The following is an 18,522-nucleotide window of genomic DNA, read 5'->3' as shown; positions in this document are numbered from 1 at the left end:
CAGAGTTCCTCATATATCCTCTTCTTGCCCCCACATACAGTTTCCTCTATTATTATTTTGCATTGATGTGTACATTCTAAAGGACTGATGAGCAAATAGTGGTATGTTACCATTAACTAAGGGGCCCATAGTTTACATTAGAGTTCACTCTTTTAACTGTACATTCTATATGTTTTAACAAACATATAATGACATGTATCTGCCATGATAGCATCTTAGAAGAGAGTTTCACTGCTTTAAAAATCCCTTGTGTTCCTATTTATCCTCCCTTTCCCCTCCCGGCACTCTTGATCTTTTACTGTCTCCATAGATGGCCTTTTTAGAATGACGTATAGTTGCCATCCTAGAGCATTTTCAGATTGGCTTCTTTCACTTAGTAATAAGCATTTAAATTTCCTTCATATACTTTTGTGGCTTGATAGCTAATTTCCTTTTATTGATGAATAGTATTCCATTGTATGGATGTGCCACAGTCTGTTATCCATTCATCTACTGAAGGAGATCCTGACTGTTTTCAAGTTTTGGCACTTATGAAGAAAGCTGCTATAAACATTTCTGTACAGACTTTGTGTGGGCAAATTTTCAAGTCATTCAGATAAATACCAAGGAATGCAATTGCTGGATGATGCACAAATGCTGGATGATTCTTAGTTTTGTAAGAAACCACCATACTGTCTTCCAAAGTAGCTGCACCATTTTGCATTATTACCACCAGAAATGAATGAGAGTTCCTGTTGCTTCACATCCTTGCCAGCCTTTCTTGTCAGTGTTTTAGATTTTAGTCATTCTAATAGCACTTTAAAATTTTTTGCTTATTGTATTTCATGATAAGTGTAGTTGGCATATAATATTATATTAGTTATATTAGTTTTAGGTAACCTATCTAATATGCTAATTGACCCTCAGGCTGTCACAAAGATGGCGTCGCCCACAGCCAATAAGGAGGGAATTTCTAATTGACTGTCATGCCCTCAAAGGGCGGCACACACAGACAATAAGGAGGGAATATGCTAATTGACTGACCCGCTCTCAAAGATAGCGGCACCCACAACCAATATGAGGGAATATGCTAATTGACTGCCATGCCCTCAAAGATGGAGGCACTCACAGCCACAAGATGGCCGGCAGGGGAGAGCAGTTGTGGGCGATCAGGCCAGCAGGGGAGGTCAGTTAGGGGTGACCAGGCCAGCAGGGGAGGGCAGTTGGGGGCGATCAGGCTGGCAGGGGAGAAGTTAGGTGTTGATCAGGCTGGCAGGGGAGTGGTTAGGGGGTGATCAGGCTGGCAGGCAAAAGCAGTTAGGGGCAATCAGGCAAACAGGCAGTCCCAGATTGTGAGAGGGATGTGGGATTGGACCTAAACGGGCAGTCAGACATCCCTCGAGGGGTCCCAGATTAGAGAGGGTACAGGCTGTGCTGAGGGACACCGCCCCCCCCCCCCAACCAGTGCACAAATTTCATACACAGGGCCTCTAGTACAATATAATGATTTGACATTTTTATATCTTACAATGTGATAATAATCTTTTTTCCAGTGGTGACACAATTAAATTGGAGGTTGTATCCTATCTGTAAGCATGTTTTGTTAATCATCACTATAAGTTGTTTTGAAAAACTTGATATCTATTTACTTCTTATGGTTCCTATTGCTTATTTTGGTCACTGTTATTCCTGCATTTTACTTCTTAACTAGAAGCCTGGTGCATGAAATTCATGCATGGGTGCAGTCCCTAGGTCTGCTGGTGATGGAAGCATGAGCTTCTGGTGTGAAAGGGCAGGTACCAGCTGCCCTCTGGGCCCTGGGAAGCACCTGGGCCCCCGGGCCCCCACGCGTCCCCCTCCACCTGAGTCACAGCGCCTAAGTCTCCATGTGGAGATGTGGTGAGTGTGGCCAGACACCATGGGTCAGGGTGCAGTGTGGGGCTCTGGGCTGCCCACTGGTGCTGCACAGAAGCTGGGTGGGCAGCACGCTCTCTCCGGCTGGCCTCGCAGACCAGCTCCTGTGCGAAGCCACGGGGAGCCTGACTGGCCCCTGTGGTCCTGGCAGCTGTGGCCTGGCTCACCCAAAAGAGGCCACGTGGGTGTGGGGCAAGCTCCTAGAAGGCACCCAAAACCTGAGCACTGGGGCTTCCCCAGCGCAGGAGCCCTGGAGTCCCAGGGGATGGTAGCAGGCAGAGTGAGAGCGAGCTTGGCAGACACCTTGCATTCTCACCACACATCTGTCCCTGAAACCCCTGGCCCCAGGTAGCCGGTGAGAGGTCGCAGCCCCCTGCCTAAGAGCTGTGGAAGGTTGGTCACCACCACTCACCCCCAGTTCCCTGTCCCAGCTTGGGGCCAGTCCCACTAGGCGATCAGGTCCTGCCAGCTGCTAGTTGCCATCTGTGGGGCAATTTGTTGGGGCCGGGTGTCCCACCTGGCTCCCTCAGTGCCTGGGAACCAGGCGGTGGCCCTTCCCCCGACCACCACCACTGATTGCTGTTGCGGGGTGATTGGTAGGGCAATCAGGCCCCGCTCACACCTGCCTTGGCTTGGTGCTGCCCGCTCACCTGGTCTACCATCCCGCCATGGTCCTGCTCTCAATTGGGGCCCATTGTGGCTGGCAGCGCCTCCACTGCTACCTGCTGGCAGTCTGAGTTGCCAATGCCCGCCACGTTCTGCACCACCCCCTGGTGGTCAGCACAGGTAATAGTGAGCAGTCAAACTCCCAGTCAAACAACCGCCTGAGGGGACAATTTGCATATTAGGCTTTTATTATATAGGATTGGCAGTAAAAGTAGGACTCAAGGGTGGTATGTGTGTGTGTTTATGCACATGTGTATACGTAAGTATGCATCCAAAGAGAAAATAAAATATATTTCCTATATTTTTATTAGCAGTTTCCCTATACAAAGAATAAAATATATTTCCTATAAGCAGTATCCCTATCCCTGTTTTCTTTGGTGGATATGTAGACCAATAAGCCTAATCATTATTTACTATGGTGACCTATAAATCATGAAAGAGAAATAAGATTGTATTTTTTTCACTAGCATTTTAAAAAAATTTTGAGGACTTAACCTATTTTTGCAGTGTTTTTGATGTCCATTCCCAATGTGGCAACCTCAGCTCAAGCCTTCACATCTCACTTGGTTCATTCCAGTAATCTGCTGAGTAGTATTCCTGACTGCATGCTTTCACTCATTCACTCCACAAACAAGTGTTATGAAGAACCTATTATGTGTCAACAATGTGCTAATTGGCAGGGATACACTGACCAGTGAGCTACAGTCTCAGCCATCACAATATTATGTTGTAATTAGAGGCCCGATGCATGAAAATCATGCAAGAGTAGGCCTTCCTTTCCCCGGCTGCCGGCACTGGCTTCCCTCTGGCACCCTGGACCTGGGCTTACCTGTGGCCACAGGCAGGCAGGCACCAGGGACCCAGGCTTCCCTCGCAGACCTAGCTTTGTCGGAAGGATGTCCTGGTCTAATTATGCTTTTATTATTATAGATATTATAGTACAATATAGTAATATATTAGAATATATTAGGAGAGAAAATTAGGTAATAATGTGATCAGAACAGAATTTGGTATGTTAGACAATAGATGTATTACACAATAACCATATACTTATTCATGAACACCCCCAGGCAATTAGTTTTTGATAGGAGTCCAGTTACTATGCCAGCATTTTCAACAACAAAAAAAGGGTGAGGATCTTAGCCAAGTCGTAGGCAAAGTCTACAATCATCTTGAAGTTTAGCTTAATAAGACACAGTGCAGACCACAGATGTTCAAAATCCTTTAGTGGATTTGCATTTACTGTTAACCTAAAACCAAATGCCTTAGCTTGGAAATTAGGGCCATTCAAGTATTGATCTTTGCCTCTCTATTCAAATTTATCTTATTTTATTCCTGCAAACATATTGTACCTCCTAATAGACTAAGCTATTCACTTCTCCCCACACCCCCTCCCATAAGCCCCTGTATCCTTTGCTCATGCTATTCTGATTATAAATCTTCCTTCTGATCTCTACCTGTCAACAACCTCATCTTTCCTGTTAAATAACAGTACACCCATGTAGATACTTAGATCTTTCCAAACACATGCACTCTCTGATTTACTCAGTCCTTTTAGCACCATATAATTTTCTCTTTATATTTTGTAGGAAGGTAATTATTAGCATAATTTGCATACTGGCCTATTCTTCTTTATAGAGATTCTTGAAGGCTTTTCCTCATAAAGGATCTAGCACAGGGCGGTGGCTATACCATAATCCAGATAATATTTGTTGAATCAGTGAAAAGACCAGTTTTCCCTCTCTAAATGCCAGCTAGGTCTTGGTATTTGCAGTTTAAGGAGGTGTAGTTCTTTGGGAAGTATAATTCTCACTGCCCTGCTAACTCAAAGGCCCAGATTTAACTAGGCAATAAAAAGCCTATTCTCTATGTTCTACAAAAAGAAGAAGGTTGCTGTTTAGAATATCGCTTGTTTATCTCACAGGTTTCGAGTCATGTAGTATATAGCGCTCTATAAATATCCTGACCTACGATTCAACTACAGTTGTTTCCCCCTCTGGCTCTTAGGGTTCTATCCTGTGTCTAAAGATTCTTGGGATTGTGGAGAGGCAAGTCAGAAGTCTTCCTTATTATAGGGAAAACAAAGAAGGTTCCATCTCTGGGGGCCCCTGTGGGAAGGAAGCAAGGAACACACAGAGTCACCACATGGAAATGGCAAAAACAGACCCACACATGTGCTGGATCATGCAACCAAAAACTGGTCCCTGAGGTTTCTAAAGATCAAGCTAGACACTTTCCCATGTATTGATACGCTGAAATACACAGGCTATCGGACTTGCTAGCAAGGAGATGGCTTGATGAGAGGAGCTTTGGGGAGAGAGGGTTAATGAGTGGAGGAGTACACAGAAGGGGCCCCCGTGGAGGAGCTGTATTTGAGGCAGAAGGTAATAGGGGGACCTTGGTGTGGGGGAGGAAATGAATAGAAGCAGAGCTTTGGGAAAATTTCCACAGCAGTGTTTTCCCTAGCCTGGGAGTTGATGTGAGAGACAGACCTTAGTAAAGAGGGCCTGCACTTGAGCTGAGCTGAGAAGTTCTCCGTTCATACCCAGCACCATGTTCTCTGGTGCATGTTATCACCCTTGCTATGTCTGGCTTTGTGTGCTCTGCCCTTGCAGTGTTGAGCTCCACTCAGCTCTGAAGATAGACATGAAGGGGCCAGAAGCACAGATGGTCAAGACAAGAGATTCAGAACTCAAGGACTAGAACTTGAAGGGGATCTTGAAGATGCAAGAGAGAAAGGAGTCAACAAAGAACCAGAGGGGTTTGTGACAAGATCAAGAGATAAACACTAAATCAGTGAATTTTAAGAAGAAAGGAATGTTCTTTGGAATCAAGGGCAGTGGAGCCTGTTAAGAATCTAGGAAGCTGATTACCACAACTGCCTCATCTCTGTTCACCCTCTAGAGTACCATTTTTTGGAGGAGCAAATATATAATAGGTGCATGACTTTCTTCACATATTGTCTATTTAAGTCACCATAGCAGTTTAATGAAGTAGATATCATCAACAAAATCATTTATTAATTGCAAATGAGTAAACTAAACTCAGAGAGGTCAAATAACTTGCCCAAGTTTACAGAGCTATTAGATCTGGGATTACAACTCATGTCTGTGTTTTCATAGTCTAAGTTTCTCGTACTGGTCTTATTTTATGACAACTGAGTTTTGTATCAATCTCTCCACTCTCTTCACCCTCAAAAGTTAAGTCCCTTTTCCTATTGCTTCTTTGTTCTTTACCACCTTATGCACACTGTGGGAGTACAATGCATATTAACCAAAAGAGTGAGAAAAGTGGAATGATAAATAACAGGCCACTGGGATGGATGACAGAGAAGAAATTGTTATCTCATGAAATCAGATTGCAAAGACTTTACGTCTGACCTAAGCTTGGTTTACTATTCCCTCTCCCAGGTGACCTGTAGGCATCTCCAGATTCCCATTTCTATCTATCTGACCGGCCTAAGAATTACTGTGTAGCTACCCCATGACCTTATTGCTAAGTGTAACAATTACATGTATTACATGTATTGGAAGTCTAGAACAATTTTTGGCTACCATTTCCTGAGTAGACTATTTGCATAGAGTTTCCCACATTTTTCTAAATGCTTTGTAGGCTGATTTTGGTAAAAGTAAACTCAAGGAGTGTTGAGTGAAATGTAAGTATTTTGCACACTATGAATATATTGATCAGCCCCCTCCCTGATATCTGAAAAAGATACTATCTACACCCTAAAGGTTAATAGAGTGGAGGACTGCAGATCCTTGGATAAACATGATCTGCAAAATATCTGAATAGTTAACTCCATATACAGAAACTCCTGTGCAAATTGGAAAGTTAGATTTCCCCCCAGGTAAGTGAATGTTGGAGGATATTTAAAATTAGAGTTGCGAATGGTCTTTTTATTAAAATAAGGAGTGTGTACAACAGAAGTTTGCATTTGCATGAACCACAGGGATCTTTGGATTCACATTGCTTCTCACAGATGAAGAAATTGAGATTAGCTAACTGGCAAAATCACAAAACTAAGAAGAAGGGGCGTCCATCTTGTCCTATCCTGTTCTCCGGTTACCATAGCAAACTGCCATCCATGACTCTGGAGTCCCTCCTCTCAACAATCCTGGAACAAAATACTGAACTTTTCAAATGTTTCTAATCTTGGGTTATAATATTTATTTTGGGATATAAACACCGATGTCCACTTCTAGATACATATATAGTAGAATAACTGGAATGATAAAGAACATAGTTTTAGGGCTAGATTGATCGACTGACTGAATTAATGCTTACTGAACTCCAGCTATGTGCCAGGCATGTGTTAGACCCAAGGAACTTGATGGTGAACAAGACATGACCCCTAAACAGCAGGAATATCAAGGATAGTGAAATTGGTGTTTTGTTGTGCTACTTAGAAGTTTGACATTGGGTTAGTTAGCTAACCTTGTGGAGTCTCCTCTATAAAATGGGATAATAATATATCATAGAATTACTGTATAAAGGAATGCATAAAAGTCGTAGTACACAAGAGCTCAGTAAGTGGTAGCTATTATTAGCAGCTTCATTTCATAGGCAAAACCACCATAGTGCAGAAAGTCCAAGATATGAGCTAAATTTCATACAGTTGTTAGCAATCTGATTTATTCACATCCTGATTTAGGTGGCTGGGACTCTCTGAGCATGTTCAAAGATGCACCCTTCACTTAAATTTTATGGAGTAATATCTTGAGCAATAGCTGCGTTCTGTAGTATTTTTACATTACAATTTCTTGGAATGTGGAAGCAAATGACTGAATGCCAAAGATGATTTACCAGGTGTTAAGGGAAAAAACAAACAAACTGGTGTGCTAAAATGGAATCTTTCATCTCTTATAATAAAAATAACTGTATAGACCATTTAATGCCTCCTCCCCATTTGGTCATTTGAGCAACGTCTTTGTATTAGTTTTTGTTTTGTTTTTAAAGCTATCTGGAGGTTAATTTTAAAGGATGCTTATTAAGTATCAGATAATCATCACATCCAGGGACACTCACGGTTATAGAGCTTTTCATTTTACAAAATCATGCATTATGGAACCTATTCAAATAGTGTGTCCTTCACACTAGCCTGGTGGGTTTGCTGCTGGGTAAAAAAGTAAAGAAAGGTGAAGAGGTAACTGTTGCCTCCTGAGTAATATTCAAAAACTTCCAGAAAGATTGAAATGTAAGAGCAAATGAAATGTTAATAAGTACTCCTATTTTCTGTTATCCCATACCAAACTTCATTCTAGGAAAAAAAAATGTTACCTCCCTTCCGGACTGAGTTTTAGTACCCTCACTCTGGACCAAGGCAAGGAGAGTGATCCTCAGCATTTCTTCCCTCCTCTCTTCTTCTTCTGTGTCCTCAGCAGTTGTCTTCTCCCCAGGGTTTCTCCTGCCTCCGGATCACAGAGGAGCTTGTTATGATTGTAGATTCCTAGGGCTCATTCAGACCAACTGAATCTGATCTTCTGGGGGTGGTGTAGGGTCGGTTTGGAAGAATCCATAATTTCAACAAGCTCTCTGGATGACTTTTCCCCATAATAAAGTTCGAGAACAACTGCAGGTGTGTCTGTTTATTGTCTCACTCTGGTCCTTGTTTTAAACCAGTGGTTCTCAAACCTGGTTGCATGTAAGAACCACCTGGGAATCTTTGAAAAACTGCTGCCAGGGCCCCACCCCCCAGTGATCCTGAAATAATTGGTGTAGGATGGAGCCTAGCCATCAGGATTTTTGCCAAATGATTTTCATTTCAAGCCAGAGTTGAGAACTATGGCAATCCTTTTGGGACTTCCACCTGATGTACTCATGTATCCCCCATCTCTCCCTATATTCTGTCCTCTTTCTAGCACTTTCTTTCCAGTTTGCTGCTTCCTTTACTTGCCTTCTACCTCCCTAGTTCCTGACAGATGGGATTCACAGACCATTTGGCATATGAAAAGGGACACTGTAAAGCACAAAAAGCAGGAAGTCACTCAGTATTTAACGTCTCTGGGGCTTGCTTATAAGATCCAGGAAAGCTGTATTGTGGTCATCGTCCTGTAATTCAAATGATACCCTTTGCACCTGGCTCTGTGATTCTGATTATGTAATCGACACACCTTAAAAATAAAATAACAGAAAAGGAGGGAATGGTTCTATCGCTGCTGCTGTTTCCACTTACTATTACAACATGGGGGAGGGCACGGGACACACATTATCAGGCCATATCTTATATCTACTACAACTTAGGGGACTCAGTTTGAAGACTGGAGTTGGTCCATTTCCTTCATTCCATGACACGTATAGAATTATTTCCTCTTTTGGATTTTAGTGATCATTGTTTCATATATTGTATTAATTTAATAAATATTTATTGGGTACTATTGCAATGAGAATAAATAATCTATAACCACATGCAATACTATGAATGAATCTTACTAATATAATGTTGAACAAAAGAATCCAGACACAAAAGCAAATATACTATATGTAAAGTAAAAGCAAATACAAATTATATATATAATATATATATGTATATATATATATATTTTATTGTTGATAGTATTACAGATGTCTCCCATTTCCCCCCTATACCCTGCTCCTCCCACTCCCTACCCATCTCTCCCCCCATCCCCCAGGTCTTCACCACCCTATTTCTTGCATCCATGGGCTATCCTATCTAATAAAATACAAAAAGGGTAATTGACAGTACCTTTGCTACGTTTCATATTGGCTAATCAGGGTGATATGCAAATTAACTGCCAAGAAAGATGGCGGTTAATTTGCATACATAGGTGCAATGATGGGAGGCGAAAGTGGAAGGATGGAAGAACAGTGATCGGAAACCCAGGCAGCAGGCAAGAGTGAGGTGGTAGGGCAAAGGCGGCCCAGGGGGGTCCCCCAGCCCTGGATCAGAGAACCCGGCCACCTTTGCCCACCCCCCAGCTGGCGATCGTGATCAGAGGTGCTGCCTTACCTGTGGCCCCGTGATCTGTGATTGTGATCGGAGAGCTGGGGTGCAGGCAAGGTGGCACCCCGGGGCCCAGGTGCCACCATGCCTGCGACCCCGTGATCTGCCATTGTGATCGGAGAGCCGTGGTGCAGGCAAGGCGGCACCTGGGCACCCCAGCACCTGACATGCAAAGGTTGGGGATGAAATGACTTTTCCCAACCACATCTGCAAATATCCTGGGGAAGGCATCACTGAAGAGTTCACAACAACTCTCTTACTTGGCAAGGAAGAAAAAAGTTGGCAACAGAAACAATCCCTTACCTCAAAGTTAAGGTCCTTCTGAGTAAAAAAGAATATTTCCAATGTAAAGGAGGGAGCAGGCAAAAATAATAGATTCTCATGACTTCCACTGAAGTTTGAGCATATGACAGTGTCAAAATGAACATACAAATTAAAACAGACAGTGGACATTCAAATGACCCGAATCAACTGTCACTGTTTGTCCCAATAGCAGCAATGCTTATGTGATAATATAGTTTAACAAACATACAAAACAAGTCACATGATAAGAGAGGTTCGGCTTCTAAAGTAAATTGAATATGTTCTTTAAAAATTCTCATGTCCTCCCCTCTGACTATAATTCTTAATTATACAATCAGAAAATTATCCCAGGTGATCCAGTAACATGTAGAACTCCAGTAACTTAACTTATTTAAAAAAACAAACATCCCAACCATTTTTAAAATATTTAAATTGATATTTTAGGGCTAAAATTATAGAAGATATTTAGATCCAAATATATTTTTTGAATAGGAAATATTTCAGTTTTTGATTAAAAAAATATATAAATGACACATTTTCCCAAGGAACTCTGAATTAGTACCTTTTCCTCTAACTTTCTTCAAATTAAGAGACTCTATGGAGTTCCCTATACTGCACAAGTTTTAATGAAAGAAAATAAGACTTTCTAAGAGCATCAAATACATGTTTTTTTATTTACAAACATATATACTCTTCTCTCTCTCTCTCTCTCTCTCTCTCTCTTTAAAATATATTCTTACTGATTCAAAGAGGAAGGGAGAGGGAGAGAGACAGAAACATCAATGATGAGAGAGAATCATTGATCTGCTGCCTCCTACATGCCCCGTACTGGGGATCAAGCCCACAACCCGGGCATGTGGCCTGACCTGGAATCAAACTGTGACTTCCTGGTTCATAGGTCGATGCTAAACCACTGAGTCACACCCGCCAGGCTCAATTCTTATTTATAAATTCACTCCAAGGACATATACAGCTTGAAAAGCTTTGGAAATAGTTTCAAAAAAAATAGCTTTTAAGTAACAAGAAAACAGTCATAGAAGAAAGTGTAAATTAAAAGAAAAAAATTGTTTTTATTCAAGAGTGGGAACATCCTCCATAAAAATATGTACCTTGACTGTGGCTGGCTGGGTGGCTTTATCACACCTTAGGAATTCAAATGCTTTTTACAATGAAAAGAAAGAGAGTTTCATCTCATTTCTCTCCCAGGGTAGATGGCTGTCAATAGAAGGTGGACACCAATAAAAGGAGGGGCTTGCACAATCAATCCAGAAAGTCAACAATCTATGAATAATCCAGAACCGAGTATTTATCTCCTCTGCCACATACCCTCCCTCCCAGCCAGTGAGCAAGATAATTACTCTCAAGTCAAGCTAAGTGCTCCCCAGTCACAGTGGCCCAATGCTGACATACAAAGCATACAAATAATTCCCACTCTGGCATAAAAGTGACAACTTTCTTGGAAGAAAAGCAGATACTATTAATTTCTCAAAGTCTTCCTGAAACATTTTTTAAAGTAATTTTTACTTCTTTAGAAAAAATGCATACATGGCAAACCATCTGTAATAAAAGGCCCATTCTATAAAATTTTACCTGGTCCTACTCATATCTGCAACCATAATCATATTTACAGACAAATATATCTATACTAATAAAAGAGTAATATGCTAATTAGACTGGGAGACCTTCCAGATGTTCTTCTGGACAAATCCATGGTGGCAGGGCCGAGGTAGAGGTGTTTAGAGGCCAAGAGGGGAGGGCAGCAAGCAGGCCATCAGTGGGGGTCAGTTGGAGGTGATCAGGACAGCGGAGGGGGGGGGCAGTTTGGAGTGAACAGGCCAGCAGGGTGACAGTTGGGGATGAGCAGGCCAGTGGGGAGGGAAAGTAGGGGCGAGCAGGCCAGCGGGGGTGGGGGGGCAGTTGGGGGTGAGCAGGCCAGCAGTCAGAGTGTTTAGAGGCAATCGGGCAGGCAGGCAGGCAGGTGAGCGGTTAGGAGCCAGCAGTCCCGGATTGAGAGAGGGATTTCCGACTGCTGGTTTAGGCCCAATCCCTGTAAACTGGCAGTAGGACATCCTTTGAGGGGTCCCAAATTGGAGAGGGTGCAGGACAGGCTGAGGAACACACCCTCCCCCATGCATGAATTTCGTGCACCAGGCCACTAGTGTACATATAAGTATCTAAGTTCTTGGGTTTAACTCTTCTCCTCCCTAACCCCCACATCGAGGTTTGTCAGTCTGTTCTGTGCCTCCATTCTTTGGGTCTTGCAAATACGCCAGAATAATATATAAAATTAATCTTTGCTGTTCTAAACCAGGATTATAATTACTCAGGGAGGATGTATTTATTGGAAGGAGTACAATTGGGGACTTCCTGGAATGAGCAATGTTCTATTTCTTAATCTGGGTGCTGGATACTGAGTGAGTTTGATTTTTGAAAATTAATTGAGCTTTTTTACTTATGATCTCAACATGTTTTGCAACAATTTTATATTGCATATAAAGTTTAAAAAACTATACAAAGAAATACTATTTCATGGATTTTTTTTAAGACACTAAGGATTTAGTAGTGACTAAGTCACACCTGTACTCTGCTCTCATTGTATATGCAGTTGAGTGGGGAATACAGGATGTTAGAGCAAATACATTACAAGGTTTCCTGGAGAAAGTGGCTGCTAAGAGATCTGAAGTGTGAATTGGAGTTGGCTAGTATAAGGGATGAGGAAAAAGAGTGTTCATGGTAGCAGGAGCAGCATAAATGTGGCTCAGAAAAATGAAAGTGGAACTGAAATAATTTTTCATGGTAGATATAGTAAGAAGGCAAGTGATGAAACATGAGACTGATTAGATAAACAGGGACCAGAACCAAAAGATCTTTATAAGGTATTTCAGAAGTTGGCCTATATATTATACTGAGGTCATGAAAAACAATTGAAGGGGACATTACAGGGTGCAATCCGGATCAGATGTGGTTTTAGAAAAATTATTGTCACTGAAAGGCAAGAAATAGATTGCAGTGGGCAAATCTACAGGCTAGGATGCCTGCAATCCAGGGAAGAGATAATGGAGGTCTAACTATGCTGGTGGGGCCAGGGGGAGGAGGGGTGAGGAGGAGTACTGAGAGGCATTTAGGAGGTAGACTTGCCAAGATTTGTTTCATTACATTGGGAGTGAGGGAGAAGAAAGGGTCAAGGGTGGGCAGTTGGACAGATGGTGAACACTGGCAGGAAGATGGTGAGTAGAGTTCTGGGCACAGAGGGAATGAGACTAACCCCAGCTGAGAACTCTCTTGAAATGATGGTTTCTCCTGCTCTGCCTCCAATCCTCTCTAAGAACAAGGGCCACTTCAAAGCCTCATTAATGGTGAAATGAGAAGAAGCTAGTAGGCACATTCATTGGGCAACTTGAGGCCAGTCTTTTAATCACTAGGTTTCTCAGCTTCCTTCCCCATAAACTGATGACAATTAGCAAGCCCCACCTACCCACAGAGAAGTAGAGATGATAAAATGGAATCCTAATTATAATCATGCTACCTACATGCAAGGAGCTATTATTCTCGTTACTATTTCATCATATTAAGTCTTTTTTTAAATTTTGTTTTATTGCTTAAAGTATTACAAAGAGTATTACATATGTCTCCTTTCCCCTTCTACTTGACATTCCCCCAGCCTCCCTTACCCCCCAGTGTCTTATGTCCATTGGTTATGCTTATATGCATGCATACAAGTCCTTCGGTTGATCTCTTAGCCCCTCCTCCTGCCCCCCAAGTCTTAAAGAGTATTTCCCAGTAATTTCTTTTACAATTGATGTTAGATGAGATAAAATGTCTCTTCTCCCTAGCATCACATTTAGATGAAAGGCATTTCTGATATCCATGGGGAAAGGACTGGAATCAGACCCTCCTTTATTTTTACCTTTGTGATGGGGTCTTTCTGTTCCTATCTTTGCCATTTTGGTTCCTCCCTTGTTCCCGAAAATTTGCACCTGAAATTCATGCTCTTTTGGAGCTGTTCTTAGTATGTTTTGTTTATACAACTGGCACCATCCATCCCATGGGTTGTATATACAGCCCTGGCCTGCAACCTCATAGATTTTCATAAATGGCTGCCCATACAGTCTCTCTCCCACTTGCTAATGAAGAAAATTATAGATGTTACTTTATGGTTAATTCCAAATTTTATTAGTTGTGTGTCTAAGAAAATAAATGAAATTCTTTTTTTATCATGTATATTTTAAAATTACTCCAGCATGAAAGGTCAGCTTTATATTTATTCATGTTTTATTTACAATTTAAACTCTAAATCATAAAGTCAGAGATTGCTTGGATGGTTGCCTAAAGTGTCTAAGTTATACATATGGCATTTGTTGGGGGAGAGTCTGACTCAACTATGTAGCCTCCAAGGATTTTGAAATAATTTTGTAATCATTATATACCACTATGGACATTCATTACTTTTAAAATTAGGCAAAATATAAGTAACTATTTTATATAAATATTAGTCACTAGAATCATTTCATTTGGTTCTGTCCATGAAATAATAAATGATTTGGGAGCTATTGAATATACAGCATTACATAATGTTAGAAAAGAGTCCATTTGACTGAAGAATTTATTACATATTTAACTTACTTTTGTACCTCTGTGTATCCAAGTGCCTTCCTAAGGTACTGAATTTGTGCCATGCTCAGAATTTCAGATATGTTTTAGGCCATTTTTTCCCTCACATCTATCCTCCATTGCACAAAATCTCTTTCTTACCTATGTCCACACTGTTCTTTAATCTGTCCACTAAGGTTTTCATTGCAATGATTATATTTTTCATTTTTATTATTTATGTTTAGTTGCTTTTTAAATCTGCTTGTAAATTATGTCATTTCCTTTGTTTTTTTTAAAACATTTAAAAGCACTTCAGGGTGCTTTTTATCTGTAAGTCTTAGATTGTGAATTATGCTGTTTGTTGCATGAGTAGATTCTTTGCCATGATGGTTTGTTCCCTTCTCTTTACTAGTATAGTTTTGACGGTGACCACCTCTTTCATGTAAATTCTACCACATGCCCTGGCTGAGGGATTCAACACTCAGTGGGACCCCGCTTCCTCGAGCCTCAGACTTTCTTGTACCTTCCCTTCTACCTTCCTTGTTGTACCTTCCTATTTTCAGACCTGCCTTCATTTCTGCTTTGGGAGTAACTGGTGCCACTGATTTCTGAACCACTGTACTATGGAACTATACTCTTCTATTTCCATTTCACCCATATAGCTGTGGATAAGAAAGAGGCATAGTTGAAAACTTCAAGTAAGAATATTTTAAAACACAATTATAAACAGCATTAAATATGACCATTGGATGATTGCCTCACAGTTCATACACTAATTAAACATACATGTGTTGATCACATATTATGTGCTGGGCCTCCTCTGGTCACTGGAGACAAAAACCTGAGCAGGGCTTATCTAGTTGAGGAGACTGACAAGTGAACATTGTTATATATGATAAACACTATTAAAGAACTATGACAAAGTGTTCTCAGAGAACAGGTGATAATTAGAGTAGTTGTTTATGGATACTGACTTTGTGCCAGGCACTGTGTTAAAGATTGAATTTTAGTAATAATAATAACCCTGAGCAGCAGCTGACAGTGATAGACACATGTTAATATTCTCATTTTACGAATGAGAAAACACGGCTCATCCTGTGAACAGAAATTATACCCCAAGTAAGTGGCACAACTGGTTTTTTCAAGTGTGTATCTCCTGACTCTAAACCACTCCTTATGAGAAACTGTGGGGACTTCATAGAGGAGATGGCACCTGAACTGGTGCCGTTGTCTCCAGTGCAGGGAAGCGGGGGCTGAAAGTTAAAGGTTGAGGGGTGGAATTGAGGTTAGAAATAAAGTACACTATTGATGTGTATGTAAATAAGGAAAATGTAAAGTTAACATGTTGGCATTGTGTCTGATTTCTCTGCTCCTGATTGTCTCATGTATACCTTAGCACCAGAGAGCTGTGGTCAAAGGAGCAGGCTGCACCCAGGATCCTGATGCGATGTTTGCCCTGCAAACACTACCTTACAGCACTGTCCTTCCATCTCTGCACAGCATCTGTTCCAATTTATTATTGCACTCCACCTCAAGGGTTTCAACAGCAACTTTTAAAAAAATAATTTGCATAGTTGAAGTTTGCAAGAAAGGAATGCCCCCCACACCCACACACATACATATATACACATACCACCATCGCTACCAAAACTGTACTCTGGAGAGGATATGCTCTGTTTAATGACTTCAGGCAACCAAGCTAAACACACAATAACAATGCTTTGTGCTAATATTTAGGGAAGTGCCAGTGATCTAGGTATTTCACCCTCTGCTGCATGTTCCATGCTTGGCTCTCAGATAGGTAGAAACATCTCCCCACACTGTACATCACTCAAGTACTCTGCTGCATTTGGGAGCTTTTTCAATGCAGTACTGACAATTTTCCCAAATTGTCTGACAAACAATGTTTTTTTTAATTGTTTTATTGCTAAAAGTATTACAAAGGGTATTACATATGTGTCCTTTTTTCCCCCCTGCCCTTAACAATACCCTGGCCTCCCCTACCCCCCAGTGTCTTATGTCCATTGGTTATGCTTATATGCATGCATAGAAATCCTTCGGTTGATCTCTTACCCCCCTCCCTCCTGCCCCCCAACCCTCCCTGGCCTTCCTGCTGCAGTTTGATAATCAGTTTGAGGCAGCTCTGCCTCTGTAGCTATTATTGTTCATAAGTTTATAATGGTCTTTATTGTCCCTGAATGAGTGAGATCATGTGGTATTTTTCCTTCATTGACTGACAAACAATGTTTTGAGGCATTTTTTTTATATGTGTTCACAAAGAGATTCTTCTCCTCTAACAGTGTATATTTTTTTGAGAAAGTGAAGACATAAAGAGTTGTTGCTTCCTGTGGCCCTTTGTTGATATAGATCTTTCCCTCTCAGGTACCTGTGCACAGTGACTAAACAGTGGGTACCTGAGCACATTATTTCACTTGAAATCCCAATTAAAGTGTCTTGCAACAATCACAGGTTTAGTTGAACTTGTGTGCTTGGATTGTGCTCACTGTCAGTCGTTTTTTATTGCAGTGCTGGATAATCACTAAATTCTTGTATTTATTTCCATTTTGCCAATTAGCTTAAGTTGTTAGTGCAAATTTATATGTCCTGGTTCTTCCAAGTTCTTGCCAATTACTTTGGAACATTGAACACTTAACTGTGCTTGCTCTGGGGCACTAGCAATGAAACAGTAATTAACTGAGATAGCTGCCTCTTTTCCTTAAAAGCTAGAGAATGGGATTGTATTCCAATAAACAGGCTTAAAGCAACATGATGGTAACTCCTTTAATAGCAAGTTTTTAATCAGGGTTCACATGTATAATTTGATTTTTACATTAGTTAAACACTACAGAAATGAAAACAAACCAAATTGTGGTTTGTCAGATATAATAAAATGCTAACAGATCAAATCTGGCTAGGTTCAGCAATGCTTTACAATCTACATGATGTTTTAAATGAATCATAAAATGTTAATCAGGCAGAAATCTTGACCAGAAATCCAAGTAAACTGATTCAGGGCTGCTACAGATACAAATCAAATGGAATTTTCTTTTCTAATTATATTTATCTTTTAAAAATCATTTATAGTTATTGAAGAATAGACTTAGAAATAATTTTTAATATACTTTAATCTCTGCCATCATGTTAAACATTTTGGTCATTTTCCTATGGAGCAAAGTGAAATGAGGATAAATTATCCCCAATGTTGCCTCAATAGGTATGTTAAATTTCAAACACTCTTAGGGACAATCAATAGAGTAGCAACATTTGCTGAGTCTCCACTCATGTATCTAGATAAGAATATTAAGAAACTGGAAAGATAGGGATATATGTGTATATATATACACACAATATATGCATATGTATAGTTTATCTATGCAAATATGGCATATATGTGTTTATATATAATATTAGAGGTCTGGTGCACAAAAATTTGTGCACTCGGGGGTAGGGGGTCCCTCAGCCCAACCTGTGCCCTCTCACAGTCTGGGACCTCTTGGGGGTGACCACTTGCTGGCTTAGGCCTGCTCCCCGGGGGATTGGGCCTAAGATGGCAATCAGACATCCCTCTGGCAGCCTGGCAGCCCTTGGGAGATGTCCACTTGCCAGTGGGGAGCAGGCCTACGCTGCAGTCAGACATCCTTAGCGCTGCTGAGGAGGCAGGAGAGGCTCCCACCACCACCGCTGTACTGGCAGCCATCAGCCTGGCTTGTGGCTGAGCAGATCTCCCCACGTAAGAGCGCCCTGACCACCAGCGGGCAGCTCCTGCATTGAGCGTCTGCCCCCTCATGGTCAGTGTGTGTCATAGTGACCAGTCATTGCCAGTCTTTCTGCTGTTAGGGTCAGTTTGCATATTACCCTTTTACTATATAGGATAGAGGCCTGGTGCACGGGTGGGGGCCGGCTGGTTTGCCCTGAAGGGTGTCCCAGATCAGGGTGGGGTTCATGCTTGGGTGCCTGGCCAGCCTGGGTGAGGGGCTGATGGCTGTTTTCAGCTGGTCACACCCCCTTCAGGTTGGGGGTCCCCACTGGAGTGCCTGGCCAGCCTGGATGATGGGCTGATGGCTGTCTGCAGCTGGTCACACCCCCTTCAGGGTGGGGGTCCCCAC

General features: G+C 41.6%; 1 long non-coding RNA gene across 1 annotated transcript in view; it reads left to right on the top strand.

The window, feature by feature from the left end:
• Window positions 1-18,522, top strand: part of LOC308519038 — a 180,364-nt gene that overhangs the window by 143,274 nt on the left and 18,568 nt on the right. The gene's annotated exons all lie outside the window — the stretch shown is intronic.

Source organism: Myotis nattereri (assembly GCF_964212035.1).
Source record: "Myotis nattereri genome assembly, chromosome: 5".
Lineage (NCBI taxonomy): Eukaryota > Metazoa > Chordata > Mammalia > Chiroptera > Vespertilionidae > Myotis > Myotis nattereri.
Note: the sequence above shows the minus strand (reverse complement) of the source record. Positions and strands in the feature narration are given on the sequence as shown.